The sequence below is a fragment of the Syngnathus acus genome, chromosome 11 (assembly GCF_901709675.1).
Source record: "Syngnathus acus chromosome 11, fSynAcu1.2, whole genome shotgun sequence".
In the NCBI taxonomy this organism is placed as follows: Eukaryota; Metazoa; Chordata; class Actinopteri; order Syngnathiformes; family Syngnathidae; genus Syngnathus; species Syngnathus acus.
Genome location: NC_051096.1, coordinates 6,507,498 through 6,529,893, shown reverse-complemented (window position 1 = coordinate 6,529,893; position 22,396 = coordinate 6,507,498). Strand labels below are relative to the sequence as shown.

Below are 22,396 nucleotides of genomic sequence, written 5' to 3'. Positions count from 1 at the left end.
GAAAATGGCGGTGTACCTAACGGAGTGTCCGTGTGATTCCCTCGTTAAGTGCACCTGCGTGAAAAGTTTTAGCTCCTGCAGGACGTGAAAGTGGCTAAAACTTTTCACACAGGTGCACTTAACGAGGGAATCTTGGAAAACATGTTGGAACGCGGCCCTGAGGACTAGAGCTTGACACCTGTGACCTTTGACCATGATATTTCCCTAATAAAGTGGCCTGTTATGAGGTACACTTGAAAATGGCGGTGTACCTAATGGAGTGTCCGTGGCATTCCCTCGTTAAGTGCACCTGCGTGAAAAGTTTTAGCCACTTTCACGTTCTGCAGGAGCTAAAACTTTTCACGCAGGTGCACTTAACGAGGGAATCACACGGACACTCCATTAGGTACACCGCCATTTTCAAGTGTACCTCATAACAGGCCACTTTATTAGGGAAATATCATGGTCACAGGTGTCAAGCTCTAGTCCTCAGGGCCGCGTTCCAATATGTTTTCCAAGTTACCCTCGTTAAGTGCACCTGCGTGAAAAGTTTTAGCCACTTTCACGTCCTGCAGGAGCTAAAACTTTTCACGCAGGTGCACTTAACGAGGGAATCACACAGACACTCCATTAGGTACACCGCCATTTACAGGTGTACCTACGTCACTGGGACACTAGATGGTGCCACACCCGCCCTCACCCCCACTTTCTGATAACCCTAACCCTAACCCTAGATCTAGCTCTAACCCTAACCCTAGCTCTAGCTCTAGCTCTAGCTCTAGCTCTAGCTCTAACCCTAACCCTAACCCTAACCCTAGATCTAGCTCTAACCCTAGCTCTAACCCTAACCCTAACCCTAATTCTAACCCTAGCTCCAGCTCTAACCCTAACCCTAGCTCTAACCCTAACCCTAATTCTAACCCTAGCTCCAGGTCTAACCCTAGCTCTAACCCTAACCCTAACCCTAATTCTAACCCTAGCTCCAGCTCTAACCCTAACCCTAACCCTAACTCTAACCCTAGATCTAGCTCTAACCCTAACCCTACTCTAACCCTAACCATAGCTCCAGCTCTAACCCTAGCTCTAACCCTAATTCTAACCCTAGCTCCAGCTCTAACCCTAACCCTAGATCTAGCTCTAACCCTAACCCTAGCTCCAGCTCTAACCCTAACTCTAACCCTAACCCTAGATCTAGCCCTAACCCTAACCCTAACCCTAGATCTAGATCTAGATCTAACCCTAACCCTAATTCTAACCCTAGCTCCAGCTCTAACCCTAGCTCTAACCCTAACCCTAACCCCTAGATCTAGCTCTAACCCTAACCCTAGCTCTAGCTCTAGCTCTAACCCTAACCCTAACCCTAACCCTAACCCTAACCCTAGATCTAGATCTAGCTCTAACCCTAACCCTAATTCTAACCCTAGCTCCAGCTCTAACCCTAACCCTAGCTCTAACCCTAACCCTAATTCTAACCCTAGCTCCAGGTTTAACCCTAGCTCTGACCCTAACCCTAACCCTAATTCTAACCCTAGCTCCAGCTCTAACCCTAACTCTAGCTCTAACCCTAGATCTAGCTCTAACCCGCCATTTACAGGTGTACCTACGTCACTGGGACACTAGATGGTGCCACACCCGCCCTCACCCCCACTTTCTGATAACCCTAACCCTAACCCTAGATCTAGCTCTAGCTCTAGCTCTAGCTCTAGCTCTAGCTCTAGCTCTAACCCTAACCCTAACCCTAACCCTAGATCTAGCTCTAACCCTAGCTCTAACCCTAACCCTAACCCTAATTCTAACCCTAGCTCCAGCTCTAACCCTAACCCTAGCTCTAACCCTAACCCTAATTCTAACCCTAGCTCCAGGTCTAACCCTAGCTCTAACCCTAACCCTAATTCTAACCCTAGCTCCAGCTCTAACCCTAACCCTAACCCTAACTCTAACCCTAGATCTAGCTCTAACCCTAACCCTACTCTAACCCTAACCATAGCTCCAGCTCTAACCCTAGCTCTAACCCTAATTCTAACGAGGGTAACTTGGAATACATATTGGAACGCGGCCCTGAGGACTAGAGCTTGACACCTGTGACCATGATATTTCCCTAATAAAGTGGCCTGTTATTAAGTTCACTTGAAAATATACCTAATGGAGTGTCCGTGTGACATCACAGATCAAACAGCCAATCAGAAAGTGGGGGTGAGGGCGGGTGTGGTACTTTCCACTTTCAATTAAGCTTTGGCTGTGATTTTTCCCTAATGAAGTGGCCTCTTATTAGGTACACCTGTAAATGGCTTTACAAACTAGGGTTTAAAGCTAAGGTTAGGGTTTCAAAGTAGGGCAGTAGCAGAGATTCAAAACTCAAAGTTTTTGCCTTGAGTGCAGGAGACTCACGTATCTCTGTTTCATATATAAATGTTGCACACCATGGGTCTTGAACCCTGGTCTCCTGAACACCAGGCAAAGTTTTTACTGCTCTGCTACTTTGGCGTGAACATTTCAAAGTATTTTTGTGTATTTCAGATACATTTCAGGTAAATCTACTAAAAAAAACAATGAGGGGATGGGGCGAAGAGAGTGAGGGTTTCAAAGTAGGTTTAGGTCACATTGTCAAGCAGTTAACCAAATGTCTGATTTTTATGTTTTAATTGGCGAATATAAAAACAAGGAATAAAACACCAGACAAGTTTTAACATCAATGTTTATTCAAAATAATAATATTAAAAGTCAATTTCAAACCAGCAATGTGAAATTGCAGTAGATATATCGGATAACAATATTTAGGCGTGTATATGCATACACGTTATTTAAAAACTACTATAAGTGTTACACCACTATCCGACAGCATCTACCAACTCAGTGGCCTAGTGGTAGAGTGTCCGCCCTGAGACTGGGAGGTTGTGGGTTCAAAGCTGGTGGCACCAGCTTCAATGCGCATTACTGACACCTGCTGGTTGAAGTCATATAAACTGAACAAAACCCGAATCACTTTAGGAAGTGATTCGTTCACTCTCGTTCACTGAAAAAATTCGTTCTTTTGAACATTCGTTTTACAATTTACATATCCAAACGATTTTCAACGATGGATTTTCGGTCGAAGCAGGAGGTCAGCTTACCTGAGCCACTGGTGACGTCAGTTCCTCCCCAGTGATGAACCTCACCGCACGTCACTGCCCCCCACATAATTTCAGGAGAATATCTTCATCTCCATCCTTGGTGGATCTGCTTACTCAGCATTTCTTTTACTATCCACTTTTAACATTTCACCTACTAAATGAATGAGTCACTTCCAATGTTTTGGACACATCCATCACCTCCTTGGTAGATCTTGTGCCATTCAAGCGTGACCTCGGAGTTTAACCAATGCAAACAAACAAACGGGTGGCATTGTTGTTGCTATGACAACCTCCCAAACAACCTCGCATTAAAGTTTCCATTTCGTTAGCACGAGATTGTGAAAAGGATTTGGAGTTGGTCTGCTGTTGATGTGCCCTTGAGCAAGACTTTGACATCTCTGCTTGCATGGAAAGCAAAGTAGAACTAGTAATTATTTAAAAAAAAAAAAAACTGATCGGAAATAGGTCGTGCTTTCACGTATTGATGATTTATCACAACGCATCAAATATCGTCAAATCTTTCCTTGGTTCAACCCGCCGACATTGTCCGGTTGGTTCATTTTGCTTGTGGTTACTTTGCAAAGCTGTTAAACACACACAGCTGAACCGTGGCCTCTACGTCTAAACTGCAGCGCCAGCAGCACTCTTGTCAATAACACTCTGCAGTCTGAGCCAAGACTTTGATATGGAGGACCTGAGGCTTTGTTCTTCTGACGGCTGAAGTAGCACGTGTTGCCACATCGCCTCGAGGTCGTAATTGCTAACATATCGTGGAAGAAAAAAAAACTGTGCTACAGTGGCTTACTCCACATACAAAGCCCAAGGCTGAAAAGATAAAATATCTTCATGTTATGGCGTGATGTTTTAGCTTACCTGAGCCACCTGTCTGCTCCATGCACAGAAAGAATAATGGCGCTCACGTGCTAGCTGGAAACACAATCCGGGATGAGATAAAGGCAGCAATTTGTGTGCTAACCGGCATGATGATCATTATTTAAGAGGTGTCAAACGATATGATTGACACTGACAGCGAGAATTAATTTTCCATTGTTGATTATCTTTGGCGTAATCAGAGCTGTTTCTAATATTTGGACTCAGTTGCCAATCAGAAAGTCGGTGTGTATTCTAAAGCAGGTTGTGTTGAGATTGAAAGAGATGTTTTAGTGACAGGTGAGAAGTGTCAGCGGTGTAACTCAAAGCCTGTCGTTGGTAAACGCCCTGAAGCAAGCGCATCTCGCTGTGGGAAGCGTCTTGAAACTATGCGCTGATAGACTGACTGGCCTGTCCCCTTTAGGCAAGGACCGGTCGAGATTTGCATCTCACACAAGCGATGGGCGCAAATCCAGACAAATTGATGTGAAGTGGAGCCTTTCAAACGCTTCGTCCGTGTCAACGATCACTTCCGTCTGCAAGTTAGCCAATCTCCTTTATTTACACATTGAGAGTTGCTGACTACACTTTTTTCCTTTAAATATTGTTAAACTCATTGAGAATAATCTATGCTTGCTTTCTGATAAAGAGCAAAAGATTGTTGTTATCTCTGTGGTTGACATAAAAGATTACTCCGGTAGCTTGTTGGCTTAGTTGAGCACTGTGGCTGTTTTCTGATGGTTGCCTAGCAACTGCTTGGTAACAAGAGACAGTACAACACGACACTGGTTTGTTCTTTATGGCTTAGAAGAGTTGGAATTGAAGGCAAAATATAATTACACGATTTGGATTATTGGAAATTTAGTATGGAGTTTAACAAAAAAAAAGTGCATTGGCGCCGTTGTGGGCGTGAACTCAGAAGGTAACATTTGAGCTGATTTTTACAAAATCTCAATCGGACTACTTTTGTGTGTAAACCTGGTGCCGACCTCTTCCCTGCTCACCTGCCCCCCTTCGTCCCGAGTGGTCGTTATCGTTTCAACTCCATAGAGACTCGTCTAATGACAGCACTTGTCTATAACATGGCCATCACCGCCCATATGTGTGCGTGGAGGAGATGTGGCGGTGGGGGTATTGTGCACATGTTTGCCCTGTAATGACAGCGGCTGTCTATAACAGCTCGTCCTGGCAGGGATCATTCGCTCCAGCCTCGCTGTCCGGTGTCACCAATGTCCGGGTGGACGATGATGTGATCTTTAGTCCCCTCTGCGATCTATAGACTGGCATTTGGCTCAGGGAGCGTCCCAAGGCTCTGACATGAATGCTAAACTTGGAGCCTTTCTGCCGATATCACCCCCCACCCACCCTTCTCTTGGCTCAGCAGCGAGGAAGTTAACGCCAGACGCGGCATTATTGTGACATGCTGCGTTAGATACAAAAGTGGCAGCTAGCCACTGAAGTTCGCAATTGACCTCTGTGTGGAGCCTGATGATGATACACAACTCTTAAGTCTGCTAGCAAATATTTGAGTGTATTTTAATTTGAATGCCATATGACGCACACACACATGATCACTTTGCACCGATTGAATACTGAGAGCAGATTCCTCCTAATGTGACTCTCAAGTCCCAGCGTGGCTTGGAGTATTATCATATTAGCATTCTTGACTGCTCCGTGTTTTTGATGGCTAATGAAGGCTTAAATGCTCTTTGGCGTATGTGTTGTGCGCGGTCCGCAGGGAACGCCGCCGCCCGCCCGTGTCCTGTCCTGCATTGATGCCATCACGCTCTCATCTGCATGCCACGCTTGACAGCTCAGACCTTCTTTCATCCACACACCATCTCCCTTCCTTTATCATCTTGGTCTCTCTGTCACTTTCCATTAATTCCCACTTCTGTTTGTCTCTCTTCATTTTCTTTTTGCAGTTCTTTTTTCGCAGTCTCGCCTGCGTTCTGATTTTGGTCGATACCGCGTGTGTTAAGGATTCACTGGTTGTGCTTTCTAGATAAACACCCTGTTAGCAGGATTATCCTTGTTGTCCTAACAATGTAAACCCGGGATTAGGCCTCGCTCTCCTGGGATGCAAGTACGTGTGTGTTGCGGTCATTAGTCTGCTTTTGAGGAATACTGAGGTCCCGTTAGTTCAACACAAAGGAAATATAAGAAGCTTGCATTGCAATTTAACATAAAGGCCGCATTGAAGTTAATGATCAATATTTTTTTTATAAGTCTGAGGTGCAAAGGAATGAAGGTGTGAAGGATTCGGGTGAAGCTCTTTGGAGCAAGCTGCGGTGGCGATTGAAAGGGCAAAGGTGAGCCCCCCTCATGATATCTCCTGTACCGCAGGGGCAGTCACGACCGGGTCAGCGGAGGTTCAGGTGTCAGCCGGCGACGGCTGACTGACGGGACCGAGTGGGACCTCTCCCCGAAAACGCCGTCCCCCTTGGACCTTTCATCCTTCCTTCCCTCCCTCTCAGCCGTCGCTCCTCTCTGACCCGTCCCGCCCTCCCTTCAGACTTCTCTCTACTCTCGGGCGAAGCGGCCAACTTCAACCTTGTCATCCGCTCATCCTTTCCTCCTTCCTCCTCACCTTCTTCTTCACCCCGAAAACTAAACATTAGCACAGGCTTTCACTCAGCGGGTCGGCCTGACTGGGGCAGCTCTCTGCGGGGTTGCAGCACATTTGCGAAAATATTTGATTACATTAAAATAGCTCAATTTACAGCCATGATTTAAAAAAAAAAAATACATTTTTATTGAAACCCATGAGCACCTATGGATCACCAACGTACATTGATTGTTAGTGACTAGAAGACAATCGTCAAGTCACTGTTATTGAATCTGTTAACATCCGCAGATATATTACGGCCATTTTGCTCTATACAAGACACTGCACGCTTTATTTATTGCAGCTTTAACGCCGATAGGACACTTTGGAAATCCACCAGTGCAGCCAGTATATCAAGGTGATGTTGCTATTGATGTCGTTAGATAGCATTATAGCCTAACGTATTGCTACTTGAGGGAATTCAGCTGGCCACTTTATCATCCGCGACTGTTTTCTAATTACCGAACGCGAGAATTAAAATATGTGAGCCCTCTAAGGTTAAGATCCTTGCGTCATAACAATGACAGCATGCGAGTTATTGACTCCTTTTGACCCAGCTCAACGCTCGTAGATTAACCACAGCTGATTGCGGGTCAGTACGGTGGGAACAAAATGCTGCTTTTATTTGTTACCGTGGCGACGACACTGAGTAGTGCAGTACAGTGGTTGTTTCATTGAGATGATTTGATTTACATTCAATAATAAATAAATCAAGTAATTAATAAAAATAATTGAATATTAAAAATAAATGTTAAAAACTAAAAACAAATATTCACAAACAAAGCTGTAAGTGTAGTTTACATCAAATTTACATTAAATCAAAGAGCTATATTGTCTTGATTGAAACTTTGCAGACTACCACGACAAACAATTTTTAATCAGCATAGTATATGTATTTTAGTATTGTGACAATACATTCAAAATACGTTTGTGTCATTTTCTTTCTTTACCTCAGCCTTTACCTTTTGCCACATTAAGCAAGCGTATCCTGTACTTCTCATCACTCTGCAAGTCCCTCGTCATGGCTGCGATACCACCCGAGGACCCGAAGACAAGCTCCCAAACGCGCCTGCAGGTATGCACGCCGGCTGGCTCACTGGCAGGTGCAGCCTTCTTCCTCCGCTGTAGCTTTTCATTAACTTGTCTCGTGCAATCAAAGTCTGTCAGCGAGAGTGACAAGGAGTGAAAGAACATGGGAGGAAATGAAGTTCTCACTGATATGGCTGTGTTGTTGTAGCTACAATCAAAAATGGAACTTCCTTCTCCTGCCTGATAACATTGTTTCTGATTTTTTTTTTTTTTTGTGTGTGTTGTCGTTGATGCTCCTGTAGTGTCTATAAGCATTTCACGGCCCGTTTGTCAACAACAACACAGATGAGGAAACTTTGTCTTCTTTGCAAATGCCATCATGTGCACACATGATGTTAAGCCACATGTTTGGTGCCGGCGTGTTGACGGGGTGATCTGCCGGTCAATCGGCTGTATTGATTATTGGGACAGCAGAGGTTGGTGGAGCGGCAGCAGTAATTAGGGCTTTTTGGTGTGGATTAGCCGAAAGAAAAGGTCACCTGCTCAACATTGGTGGCAGGACCACTGGCAGTGACAGGGGAGGGAGGGGCTGTGGATCAGTGTGTGTGTTTGTGTGTAACCACTGTTGTGTTTTTGGCTGCCATTGACACAAAGAGGAAGTATACAACTATGTCCAATCTAAACCCTACTTTGAAACCCTAACCCTAGCTTTAAACCCTACTTTGAAACCCTAACTCTAGTATTCCAGGTTACGTGTCCCATATAATAGATGTTCGAACCATGTGGAATCAATTGTTCCCCAATCAAAAGCAACAATGTGGATGATTAAGAACGTGTGCATTTATGGAGTGTCAGCTCCTCTGCGAATGATCAGAGTGAGGCAGCGGCAGCAGCTGTGGAACATTCAGTGCTCTCCAACTGCTAAGCTGCAGCACTCCTAGTGGTAGATATGCAGAAGACACCCTCCACGTCTGCAAAAATAAACCAGACATGAGGAGACAAGTGCTGATTGAAGGAGCTCACGCAAGTGTTGCGTTGCTTTGTGTGGCCCGTGACGTAAGCGTTTGTGTGTGAGGGAGGGCCCGTAAAGTTAGGTGACCTTTCCACGTCCTTTGTCACGGGCAGAAGAACGTCACTGGAGGGAAGGACCTCTTGCACTGTGTTGACATGTGTTTTGGATTTGACCCTTCCCTACATGTGAGACAACATGCATGACTTTAAATGCCAGTGAAAATGGCGTGCCACTTTGAGGAAGTGTTGTGTGACAATAACCGAGTGGGAGCGGGAAACAAAATGAGGGCTAAATAAACCCAGGTGAACCAAGGTGAAAATTGCTGTGGAAATAATATATATATATTTATCATATATACACAGTTATGTTAACACAATGCATTGTAAATTAGCAGCAGCCACGCTCTAGCTGCGTTAGCTTGCGTTATAGAGTTCACCGGAGGGTCAAAAGTGTCACCATATACATCACAGCTGTAGCAGAACGGCACACAGCGTTGCCATAGTGATCGGCCATTTTTACCCCCCCCCCGTCGTGCTAAGCCAAACAGTAGTGTTCGCTCAGATACGACAAAGGACAAAACCCAATTGTGTGCTCTGGCCTAATGCGCGCGTTGTGCGTGGAAAGTGTTTATTTGGCCAGGTGCATCTTGCTTTACTCGTCGCCCGAGCTGTTTGCGGTGACTATCTGTGCTCTCAGCTGCTCGCATGAGTCAGGAAGGGTAACAATGAGGCGCCATGATAAAACGAGCAAAACCATCAGTGTCACCCAGCATAATCAGGCTTTACTAGATGAGCCCTCGGAACGGAGAGCACGAGTCGTCCGATTAAAAATGCACACGGCGGGCGTTTCATCACCGGCGAAACAAAGCCGCCCTACCCGTCCCCACGTGTTCCTGCATGGCCATGGAAGAAGCCTGTTTCCCTGGCAACCAAACTGGCTCTCTTTTGTCACAGGAATGAGAGGAGGAGGACAGACACTCCACACTGACCTCCACCTGACCTCTATGCAGACATATTGCTTTCTGCTTTACTGGAGGCTGCATGACTACCTGAATTGAAAAATTCCCTTCCCAACTATTAGATTTTGATTTGATGTGGACAAGCCGGAATGGACGCCAACAATGTTTTTGTCACAAAACATACAGACACAATAGAGCGGGTCCAATAGATGGACATCTATTATGTTCCTCTACTGCCCCTAGTGGTGGTTTGTGTAGACAGGTATGCTGACCTGTATGAGCATGAAAATGGTGCATTGGACCTCAATCTTGATCAAGTGGATATCAAAGATAGTGTAAAAACTTTCAAAGACACCACTCCAGTTGTAATGTTAATCTAGTGTTTCCCTAATGGCTTTTAATGACATATGGAGTGCACATTGCCAGCAGCTATTTCAACGTGAAACCGCTGTTGCCTCCCAAAGGACTTAGCAAGCACTACACGTGAACTTCTCGTCATTGTGGGTGTCATAGTAGATTCTTAACAGGTGCAAGTCCAAAAAATGGTCCTATCATTAATATTTGGAGCCTGTGCCGCTTTTCTCTAAAAATAAAAAATCTACTTAAGTATCTCTCACTCTCCCTTTGGATTCATTTTGTCCCCATCAGTGTTATCTGTTCCCTTTCTCACCTCCTTCACTCACTTGTCATCTGGCCATCATCTTCATTGGGATTCGCCGATGATATCGGGTTGCCGCTGGCTCCGCGGCGCTGGAAAGTGCTGCTAATGGGCTTTCTAATACTTTATTGTGAACACTTCCTGTCAAGAGAGGGAGATATTATCAGCGAGATGGTTAGCGAATAAAACGTATTCAGAAGAAGAGGAAATTCTGTCGATAATTTGATGAGGATGGCAGGAAAAGGGGGTTCATTTTATCTTTGAGCCCAGCTGAGTGTTTTGGATCAAAGTGTTGTGATTCTTTTCTAACACAGGAGGGACAATGCTGCCTCTGCTGGCAGAAAGAGGAAGTGCATAATTCTCCCTGGCAGATGAATGATGTCAAGCAGACATATTTATATTCATTTAGGATGGAGGAGGAGGCGAAGCCATCTGTAACGGATGTGATGGGAATATGTGTGTGTTTGTGTGTGTACCCCCACATGCGTGTTTGAGCATGTGTTCCAAGGTATCCGTCGTTTGTGATGAATTAATCGCGCTTTTGTGCGAGTTGATGCCGTATTTGTGCATTTGCCGGGTGTGTGTACGTGCATGTGCGCGCGTGTGTGCGAGCGAGGTCATTCTTCGGTCACTTGTTCAGGCTGTGTGATGAATGAAGAGGAGAGGTGTCTGAAAAGCCGCAGAGATTCGGGAGAAACATTGTTCCTCGCCGTTAAAAAATGATCTTGCGTTGGGCCTGAGGGAAGTCAAGACTAGCTACGATTCAAAACAAAAAAATATTCAAATTAGTAGTGGTTGTTATGACTGTTTTTTTGTTATCAGAGATCTAAAAATGTATTTCTTTGCTTACAGAAGTGGAGTGGAAGCAGTTGTGTTTAGCTTGGCGGCCAAAACTAGCAGGGGTCAAAGACATGTGAGTCAACCAGGAAGTATCAGGCTGCGTCGACAGGAAGTGAGCGGACCAAACAGGAAGGAGCAGGCTACTGAGAGGCGGCGACATTCACAGCGGGGATTGAAACATTGACAATGTGAGTACAATCGCACTAATGCCATTAATTGGACCGAATGCATAAAAATATAATAATAATAAATGATGAAAATACACAAATAAGACGTGTATGATGCAGAAATGTGCAGTGAAAGCATGATGGCAGTCTAAAGGACATGATTGCACATGTGAGGAAATGTGTTTGGCACATTGCGGTCAGGCACAAGTGCATCGTGGGATCAATGTCCACACCTCGTCCTAAATTATTCATCCTGTCAGCTGGCCTGCTCGCCATCTTCCCTGGAAAGCGCTGACCAAGAGCTTCATCCTCACCAGCCTAGCCATCCCCACGGACCCCCCCCCCCCCCTTCATCCTTCCTCCTCCTCAGCCATCACTTCCCGCTATCTCTCCCTCGTTATCGCCGCCGTGATTGGCTAATTTGCGACCTCACCCCTCGCGTGTCTCCCGGACTCGTCCCGTCTTTTCATCAGTCTTCCGCTCGCATTATTCACTGTCTCCCTCATTAGACTTTGACTCCCGCAGATTCACTTTTTAATTCTTCCTCTCCATCTAGACTCGTCTAATCACCGCCCCACCACGGTGCTGCTGACTAAGATTCGAACCCATCGTCTTTGTGCGATATTTGTTTGCGGCTTCGAGGCCTTGGAAGACAGCCAGAGTGATCTCCCAGAGGCTAACCGTGTGTCTATTCATCCTCATACTTATGTGTATGCATGATCAACTCTGAGAGCTCCTGTGTGTGTGTGTGATTGGGTAATTGTGACATGCCTCATACATCATGGCTAGAGCCAGTTTGATTACAAGCACAGGGGCCCGGTGATTAATTGTTGGATTCAGCTTCCTCGCCCGAGTTGTGACACTCGGTCACAGAGCATCTGTACTGACACCCCCAGCACAACCTCACACACACCATACCCCTCCCCCCGAATCCACCTCAACACCTTCTCTCCTCACTCTGCCTTTCCCTTTGTTTCCTCACCCTTACCTTACCCCAAGCATCCATCGCAAACCCCCCCCCCACCCTCCACCAAAAAGTTCCTTCACCTTTGCAGCCCCCATCCCTCATCCTCTCCTAACCTTTCCTTTTCAAGCCGTCAGGGCAAACCGCACGGCTTCTTATTAAATCTATTCTCCCAGTTTTGACCTTTTGACCTTTACTTCCCAGCAAGGTAAAACAAGTCCAATTGTTGTACAACTCACCGCCTAATTGTCCAACCCGTCCATCTATTTTCTGCGCTGCTCACTTGAGACTCACAGTAGGAAGTGAAGTTGGACTCCTTAAGACATGTGGTCAAGGCAATCAAAGCTCAATGCTGAAATAAAATGTGAAACACCAATGACCTGCTAACAGCAATTAGCATACATGTTACAGTAAAAAAAGCAAATTTGCAGAACATATTTTCATGCAGGTGTACCTCGAGGTGCTCTCCATCCTAAGAGAACCTCTGATTGGTCGCTCCAGATACTGAAGAAGCTCCAGCTGACTCCAGGCCAGCACGGTGGAGGAAGCGGAGAAGTGCAGGTGTCACATTGTCAGGGTTGTCACCAAGCCAATTACACCTGGATCGCACATAAACAACACAATGGCACACACACGATATGAGTGAAAGAGCAGCAAAAGAAAAATACACAAACACAGAGATGATAGCTTCTCACAACCAGTCCTCTTTTTCTTCTCCAAGCGTGTGTGTGCTCTAATAGCATTTAATGCGCAGACTAATGGTTTCTGTAGGGAATCCTTGTGTGCAGTCTGAGTAGAAGCTTGGGCTGAGTGCTGGCAGGCAATCCCTCATCCTGATACCACATGGAGCTGAGAGCCAGGGGAGCATCCAACCTCTCCGTTTCTGACTGACTCTCATCCCCCACGTGTCTTTATCACACCGCAGTAAGTCTGCTTATCTTACTTATGCACGTCAAGTCTGTCCTGGTGTCTCGTCCGTTAAACCGGAAAAGAGAAAAGTCTGTCAATGAAAGCATGTCGTTTTGTTTCCAATACAAGAGCTGCATTAATCTGTCCGTACCAAACCTATCCTCCACAAATCGGTCCCAAGCACTTACCGGTTCTTACTGGTATCATCTCACTAACATTTCTCTGTCACCTCACATTTCCGCCGCTCACGTCTGAGAAGCGGCTCTTCGGGCTTGAGTGGCGACGGACCATGCTAACCAGCATGACGCCATCGGAAGCTAATAAATCATCTGTGGATTTTTTTTTTTTTTTTTTTTCACCTCAGATTTATTTGGACTGTAATGAAGACGCGATGGGCTCCGGGCCGTACCCGGCGGCGACGGGGTGACACTGATGAATGGCTGAAGGTGCGCTCACTGCTGTCAGCCAGGAGAGGGACGACTGTCAGCTTGCTGCAATGTATGTAGAAATGTAATTATTCTGATTGCATTAAGGCCAAAATGACTGTTCACCCTTATGTTTGTAATCATATAATTCTATTACACTAGTAGGAGGTCAAGGGTTACTGTTTGTTCACAGTTTGCTACTTTGGCAAGCTGAATAGAGGAAAAGTGTTTGAAAATAAAAAATATTACTTTTAATACAAATGTTCTTTCTTTGAGTACATTTGAGTCTGATTTCTTTAAAAATGTGAGGGTGGGGCAGCACATCTGGAATGTTTCCATTAAACGTACTGACCAGTAGGGGGCGCCTGAAGATGATGTCTTGTGAAAGGCAGGTTAGAAGATTGGATTGGTGGACGTGACGTCAAACCTGTAGGTGAATAGAAACCAGGTGAACTTGGCAAGCTGGCGACCAACCCTTCCATCTTCATCACTCCCTGTCACACACTTTGTTACATTCCTTGAGTGTGTCACTTAGTTTTCTTGCTTGCCCTTTCTTTTCTACTTTCTAGTTAACGTGTCTCAGCAGTTTCACCACGGGATCTCCCCGGCGGCTGCACATTCATGTCTTTGTATGGGTGACAAAAGCACACGCATACATTTGTGCATCACAGCCACTTTGTTAATTAGCGCTCCAAGCAAGCCTTTCTCCGAACAAAATCGGGGGTAATTAAAAAAAAAAGCTTCTAGATTCGGGTGTGGCTGTGAGTTGCTTCTAATTAAACCCCAGTGAGATGCTTTGGCCAATTAGCTAAAGGCTCCATGTTGGGCACCAAAGCATTTTAGCCTCAGCGGAACACGGGAAGTTAGCGTTCCTCTCATTTCCTCAAGCATTAATCATCAGAGTTACAACTGTTTTTCCTCGTATCACCTCCAAGCGAATTTCATTCCCGCACGGCTTTGCCCACTAAATAAGATCTTCTCATCCATCATGAAATAATGTGATGGAGTAAGGAACAAGATGTGCATCTTTGTCTCCACGTGTGATGCGTGGTTAGATACCTCCAAGATGAGAGGAAGAGGGAGTGATGGGAGGAAAAAAAAAATGCTATCTCGCACTGACTGTTCCCATCTTTGACAGATGCGTCAGCGTAGACGACAGAATCGAGCACGCGCGGTAATTTGACTAGTTCCCCTTTTCTCCTCGCCATTTGACAGCCAAGCGACAGAGCGTTGAATATTCAGCGCGTCTTGTCCTCTGGTCTACACACGTCCGATTATAGAAACTGTGAAAGTCTCCATTTTGCATCCTCGACCTCAGAAGGATTGTGACAGCTGAGACGTGACACGAGCCGAAATTAAACGCTTGTCATCTGACAACGCTTTGTCATCATTGCTAGCAAAACGTTTCGCTTGACGACTGGTTTTGGCCCAAATTGAGCTCGGCCCGTCTCGGAATCTCAACTCAAACCCAAAATAGCTTGCAAAGTCACAACTGTAAGCACGTTTTTTTTTTTTTCCAGCATCCGCGTCTTATCCCTCACCGCTTCCCCCGAAGATGAACGAGGGACGTTTTCGTCCCATCCCGCTCACGCTCATCCTTCCTCCCGGGCCGCTTTTCTCACCGTTGCATTTGGAAAAGCCTGACCCAGTATTACAGTGACATTATGGGGCCATTTACTACCCTGCTAAAATAAACCCGTGAAGGAGGAGCGCGACAGAACCAGGTTACGGCACGCCGTGGCGCAAATGAATCAAACAAATAAACGGGGGACTGCGCAGGAGTGTGGATTCCACTCGTCTGCTGTCCCGAGTGTTTGTCTGCACTCGGTGACATCACGCATCGACTGGCAGACAGCTTCGAATCCGTTCCAGATATCTGCTTTGAATCATTTCTTGTGGAGGGAAAATAAACTCATTGTACCTTTCAAACTTTCTCTCTCAAAGTTCTTTTAGCTGTTAGCTTGGACGCAGAATTAGCTATGAACAGCTAATTGGACTAACATTTTCGATTCAGCCGGACGATGACAGCGAGACGAGCGACTCATTGATTGGTAATGAAGCGGCAAGACGAATGGAAGCAGATGAAATTTCTCGCGTCTTTAAATTAAAGGTTGCGCCGAGGTGTGCCTGTCTGAGTAACTGGGAGAATATAGAACCGCAAGAGTAGGCTCTTGTTGTTTTCCAACTTGTCTCACACACGTCGTTAATAATATAAAAAGATTTACAATCGTCATGGGGACTTACAGTAAGTCTATGATCCTCTTCCCATACATGACTTGCACGGAGGGTGAGAAAATGGATTTTGCCTTTTCCATCTGTTGCGTGGAACCTTTTCCTGGACGCGCTGTCAGCACCTTGAGCCTTTCCAGGGAAAACAAGCAGCACTTTAGACTCTTCACCCTCACGCGCTGGCACGGTCAGGATTTGTCAGAACTGCCAGTCCAACTTAGGCTTGACAATCTTAAACACATGGAAAATTTCACATTAGAAATGGGCTGATAAAATGGCTTCTGGTTTATATCAATGGCAACAAATCTGGTATGGTATCAAAATGACGGCTGTGGAAAAAAAATACTTTTTTTGGTGCTATCGTCTCAGAATCATTTAAATAAGGTTGTGTGTGTGCGCTGAAATTTGTGCTTGCGCGAGCACGTCTTTGATATGCTTGCCTGTGCAGGTCTCGGTTGCGTAGTATCGGAGATCATTGCGCATCCATCAGCATGCCGTTAAGCAGAGGCCAGTGAGGATATGAAATGGCTCTCACTTTCAGGCCGCTGATCAATGCTTATAAACATTTCATGTCATAATAAGCCATCGAGTGGCACAATAACACGTCGCTAACGCATTCTCGGGCTCGGATGGCGACGCACGCCGACATGCCAGTCCTCGGTAGGACATTTGCGGCGCATTGGATGTGTTTTATGCAACATGGCGATGGATGAAGGGCAGAGAACACACACATTAGTTTGTCTCACACAATTAAACAGAAACACACTTTTGAGCATGAATGTACAATGTGTGTGTCAGTGTCATCTGGGGACGGCTTTAGAAAGTAAGCCAATTTATACAAGGTATCCCAGCTTGAATTAGCAGCTAATGACTCTATTAGCTTTCATTTTTGCACCGAGGAGATTTGCCTGCATAAATTAGGGTGCGATCATCGGCAAAGTGTCACGGCCAAAGGACAGTTTCTAAATACAACAGCCGGGCCCTGTCAGCCGGGCCGGCCGCTGATATAGACGTCTCTGCAGACTTTGTCGTTGAGCGCAACAGACTTGTGCCAGTCACCGAGTGACAGGGGAGCGCGGGGCCCCGGGGGGAGCTCCCTCGCCGCCGTCCCTGAAAAGGTCAACTTGACGCGGGCGCGGCACATCGACCTGCCCCCCTGTCGGCCCCGCTGATAAAAATCAGATAAACTTAAGACCACGTATCGATCGGCGCCGCGAAGCCTTAGGCAAATGTTGTCCGAGAACCTCCTCCTCCTCTCCTGTGCATATGATTACACGCAAGCAAATTCCAATCATGCGGCGTTGAAGGCGGCGAGGGGATTAGACCGCGAGACGGGCGAGGGAGCAGGCTTTCTTCTTTTCGCAGGGAAAGGGGAGTTATTAAGAGGTAGCATGGAGGACAGTAAGATTAATCGCAGAAATTCTGGCAGAGACGGGGAAATTTTTATTAAGTGTGAGGGGAACACTTATTGAAGTTAAATGCGAATGTGGGCGGCTGCTTCAAGTATATTTTTTTTACTCCTCCAAAAAAACATTGAATTGTAGTTGTCAATGTTGAAATGTCTGGTTAGTCACTATGCTATGAATTCTGACCCTTTTTTTGAAACTAACCTATGAAAAACGAAGCCAATTTTGAAAACGTACTTTGATTTGGGTTCAAGCGGTTCTATGCATGGACAACTTCCATCCATGCATCCATCCATTGTCCTCATTAGGGTCACGGGTGAGCTGGAGCCCAGCTGACTTGTGGAGATGGCACATTAAACCTTGGACGAGTCGCCAGCCAATTGCGGGACAGCACGGACGACTTATTCTGGAATAAAAAACAAAAGAAGAGAAAGCGCTGTTCAGAGACAGTTCCAAAAACATGGACGAGGGCAGAGAGCCAGATGAGTGAGAGCAGCTGGCTGGGGGAATGCAGACAAATATGTTAGCATCAAGCTAACTTTTGGGAGACAAAATGCTATCGCAAACACTTTCACCCCAGTTGTCAGGCCACACATCCTCCTCAAGTCCATCCCATCGTCACTCTCCCCATGCTGGCTGCCTGTCTGCTGCCCTCTGCACCCACACCATCTTTCCACACATTCCACTCCAACCCACGCCCCCTCCCACAATCCCTCGCTAGGCAACCATCTCCACTCACCCCCCCCCCCCCCCTCACACAAACACTTGCAGACTCTCCTTGTCTGTGTTTCTCTCAGGAGGAGGAGCATTATAGCTCAGGGCAAGGAGGTCCAGATAAGGGGACAGGAATGTGACACGAGCTGGGACCGATGACCGCTGATAACATGAGGTGTGGGTGTGTGAATGTGTGAGTACACACGTGTGTGTATGTGCACGTTGGGCCCATCTTCAGTGTGTGTGTGTAGGAATGATGAGGGGGGTCAGTTATCAGCACTGTCTATGTCAGCACCTCCATCTGGTGTCAGCCATGGTGTGTATGTGCAAGTGTGTGTGTGTGTGTGTGTGTGTGTGTATGTGCAAGTGTGTGTGTGTGTGTTCATGGGTCTGTGTCTGGAGAGCAGGAAGAGCAGTCTGGCTTGTGAACTGATGACACGAGCACAGTCTTTTGTGCCTTGTGCTCTTTGTCTGTATTATTATTATCATTATTATTATTATTATTATTATATTATTATTATTACAGTTCATAAATTCAGCATGGTCACTCAAAGGGGGGATAGGACGTCACCATGACAACATAAGAGCTGCTATGCTGAAGCCTTCCATGCACAGCTTCAGTCCTCTGCTGCCAACTACTGGAGAAATGTTGGTACAACATGCCTTGACGTAAAAATTGGACTCTTAGAATATACGTATTATTTGTAACCACAGCTATACTGATTTTCAAGAAAGGCATTTGTCTGAAACATCAGGGCAGTTGTCTCTGAACCAACTGTGCGCCCCCAAAACATCTCAGCAGAACATTCCAAAAGTCGATTTTATCATCCAAAATATATGGAAATGGGGTAGACGCCTGATTCGTATGGCCAAACCCTGAAATAAGTCATTCCAAATAGGTCATAATAATTATAGAGAGTGCTGCTTGTCGGCCATTATCATTCAAGCGCAATCTTTGCACTGCAAGGACAAACGTGTGTGTATGTGTGCGCATGTGTGTAGGTTTAAGTGTGACAACACAATGTAGTTTAAGTTTAAGGTCAAACTAAATGGATTTTAGTAGAGTCGAGTAACTCTCCAGAAAATGAATATGTCATTTGTATTGTGCTTTAAAACTAAAACATCACTACTGCTGACAACGCATTTATTTTGACCTCGATATACAAAATATCATTTTCGTTGGTGAATATTAATGCACATGAATTGTTTTTTGTTTGACTAGCATTGAAATCAATATGAGCGTATTTTATCTGACCTTTCAGTATACAAGAACATGTTTGTGTCCACTTCATCAGAAGATGCAAGGGACAGTAAAGTATGCAAATATGACTAATAAAAGCAGTTATTTGCAAAATTTTATATCGGTGATTCAGTATCTAGATCTCCCAATAAAACACAGCAGCAAATGGCTAGTGGCTTTAACCTGGCCATAAAGTTAAGTGTTCCTAATAGTTATAAATGAGTGGCTGGCTACCCTGTCCCGTTTGTTTATTGGCTGACGTCCCTCGGCCCTCTCCATGCGCCCACTCGTACAAAAAGTGGCTGCAAAATGAGATTAGACTCTGACATGGGCCCCACATCATCCGCCGACGCGGCCGCGCCGTGAACTCTAACCCGGGCAAGGAGGCTTGCTCGAGCTGGAAACTGAGGCGGGCGCGCTCCCGAATGCTACTGGCGCGCGCATCCTTTCCTGGAAGAATTAGTCATTCAAGTGTGCCATCTACAGGGGGGAAAACGCAACGACATGGCCGCCTGAATGAAAAAATGCACTGATTTAAGAGCCGGTAGCAATTCTCCTCCTGACCGGGAGGTGGCGACAAAGTAGCGCCTGAAGACGATGTAGTGTTTTGAAATGACAGTCAGACTGTCGTCATTAAAGGCTTGTGATTATGATTGTGATTATGTGACGAAAGCAGTTTATGACATTATGACAGGTCACTAGGTGGCGCTACCTGCAAAAGCCCCCCACCCACAAGCAGAGCGTTGTTTGAATTGTAATATTAATTCTGTAATATTTCAAATTATTCCAACTCGAAATGCAAGCTTTGCCTATTAGAGAGTCCACATAGACGTATTAGAATGATAAACAAGGTCTTCACCGCTTTCATTTAGTAGCTGCGGTACTTCACTTTGACCGCTAGATGGCTGTAAAACCTTAAGAGTCGACTGACGCTCTGCATTTTGTGACCTTTTGTCTGTTTTGACACGATTGGTGAGGACGACCAGATTAACGGTGTTCAGACTCACTAAAAGCAAAGAGGATGCAATAAAAAGTATTAATTGTTTCCTTGTATCTAATTTGCAAGACGACCATAACAGAATCAACACGTGTGTCTGTTTTGCTCTACAAATGGATTCCAATACAAATTCCATCTGTATCATCTGGACATAAAAATGATCCCTGCTATTCATCTAGGCTGTCGTAGTATTAAAGGGAATTAAATGCAACGTGTAGGCTGCTCGGGGACGACTATAATTAATAACGGTTTACCGCGTTGTCGGGGCCACGTTGGCTAATGGTGTTGTTTATTGTGTTCCAGGGGCCCGCCGCTTCCGGTATATCAATCCCGGTGTCAACGGCCGGGCCCCGGTGTCGTCGAGGAGTGATGGTCGCTCGTGATTATAACAGAATAAAAGCACGTAATGAAGTGCTTTCCGCCCTGTTTATTCTCAATCAGCCACCTCCGTGCAGCCTTGATGGGCCTCTGCGTCACCTCATCATCATTCTCTGACTTTTTTTTTTTTTTTCTTCATCATAAGGTTCATAGAAAGTTGAATTGTTGAAAATGCTAATGGCTTGACAATGGGGGGCATCTTTTAAACGGTGCATCAATATGTAAATAATTGTGTAGGTTTCCATACTTGACACAGCCGTGCTGCTGTATAGATAGATAGGCTCGGCACACTAGAGGGTGGGGGGACTAATGGAACAGGTTGGTGGTGATTAATTGAAGAAATAGAGAGTTGATTGTAGTAATTAAACAAAACAAGGTAAAGCAAACGACTGAGCTGCCATCTGGGCCCGCAGGCGGAAAGCACATTCATTTACCCACTGCCAAGCACGCCATTTATTTATCCATATGAAGATACCAGGGAAGCGGCCGGGGTCCACCACGTGTGGGAGTTTAGATGGCGGATTTCCTTTTTTTTTTTTTAGATATAAAGTGAGTAAATGCACAAATGGTGGAGCAACACATGTAGTCTTGAATGTAACTTAAAGTGCGGGACTCACATTTTGGTATCCTCTGCGAAGAACTGCCATTTTTCCTAGAGAAGACATTTAAATATTAGAAAAAGCATTTCAACATCACAACCGCATCCATATTGTAAATGATACTGGCTGTAAAACCATTACGTTAAATGTGTATGTTTGTCCCAAATGTATATTTGCATATGCGTTCACGACATGGCATCATCTCGGCGGCGGAGTGATGCGATGATGGAGATTAAATGCGCAGAGAGGCGGAACGGAAACACAGATGGAACTAAATAATTAACACGGGCGCATTGTATCGCCGCCGATGCATCCGTGCACTGGCCGCGTGTTATTTTTGAAGTCACTCAAGCATTGGGTAAATCTGGTCTCTTCATTTTTCCCGAGGAGTGTGAAGGCTGCGTATGAAATTGCTTACATTATATGCTGCAATGTTTTTCCAATGGGCTGGAACATATTAAGCTGAAAATGAATAGCAGGTCTCCTCGACACCATGTTGCGCCATGGCTTAGCCTTCACTTCCCCTTCCCCCTGTGCTCCATCATAGCGACAGCTGTCACTTTTAGAGCGGCTGTCGCCTGGCGTGTACATGCGTGTGTGTGTATTTGTGTGTGTGTGCCAGTACATGTGCAATGGCCTTCTTCTGCAGGTCATGTGTGCAGACAAAAGGCTCACATCTGCCCGACTCTGGCTGGAAGGGAAAGCGTGCACATCTGTTGGGTGTACAAAACGGGAAACCGTTCAAATGGTGTGCATGAACACCCTTATCGTAAATATGGCGAATTGGTTTCATGTAGCCCAGCAAGGTATACATGGCGTATGCATTAAAGCCTCTTGTTTGGATACATATGTAGATGTGCGTGTGGTCGCATATGCATATTTATGCATTTGTGTGTGTTGGAGGGGGCTCATTGGTATGCTGAGTGTATCCAGTTCCCCTGTGGTGCTGGGTGGGATAGGAAGCATCTGTCACCTCTGCAGAGATCCAGCATGCAGCCGACTTAACCCTTAAAGTGCTGCATCACCTGTGGGCGAGCAAGAGGGAGGGAGAGAGTGATGGAGCGAGATGGAGAGAGAGAGAGAGATTTGGATTGGTAGACTCCACCAGGTAGGTGGAGCTTGTGACAAGTGAGCAGGACTGATGGATTAAAGGGAGGAGCCAGCGCATACATGCATGACCTATCCTGGCAGGGGGGGCGGGGCCTTGTTGCCGTAGAAACCTAATGCCTTGCTGAGGTCCGGGAAATTGCTGACATAAAGGTCTGCCTCAGTTTCCTCTCTCTCTCTCTTTTGACTCACCCTTT

At 45.8% G+C, this 22,396-nt stretch overlaps 2 long non-coding RNA genes across 7 annotated transcripts; one reads left to right on the top strand and one right to left on the bottom strand.

Moving 5' to 3' along the window:
• Nucleotides 1-3,224: 3,224 nt before the first annotated feature.
• On the bottom strand, nt 3,225-21,789 carry LOC119130580. Of its 2 annotated transcripts, XR_005099472.1 has the most exons (14): nt 21,511-21,789; nt 21,111-21,145; nt 17,402-17,570; nt 15,774-15,989; nt 13,882-13,956; nt 13,464-13,595; nt 12,678-12,794; nt 12,435-12,578; nt 10,237-10,365; nt 8,696-8,787; nt 8,326-8,567; nt 7,518-8,274; nt 3,963-4,016; nt 3,225-3,914 (listed from the first exon to the last, which is right to left on the bottom strand). It is a non-coding gene; the product is annotated as an uncharacterized LOC119130580 (long non-coding RNA). The 2 variants fall into 2 exon arrangements; XR_005099473.1 differs by lacking the exons at nt 8,326-8,567; nt 8,696-8,787 and having other exon boundaries at nt 7,518-7,727.
• LOC119130579 lies at nt 5,623-18,845 on the top strand. 5 transcript variants are annotated; one of them, XR_005099470.1, is made up of 8 exons: nt 5,623-6,271; nt 7,523-7,642; nt 11,077-11,252; nt 12,644-13,119; nt 13,469-13,602; nt 13,888-13,977; nt 17,962-18,214; nt 18,246-18,845. It is a non-coding gene; the product is annotated as an uncharacterized LOC119130579 (long non-coding RNA). The 5 variants fall into 5 exon arrangements; XR_005099468.1 differs by having other exon boundaries at nt 13,885-13,977; XR_005099471.1 differs by lacking the exons at nt 17,962-18,214; nt 18,246-18,845 and adding an exon at nt 14,099-14,234 and having other exon boundaries at nt 13,885-13,977.
• Nucleotides 21,790-22,396: the final 607 nt, after the last annotated feature.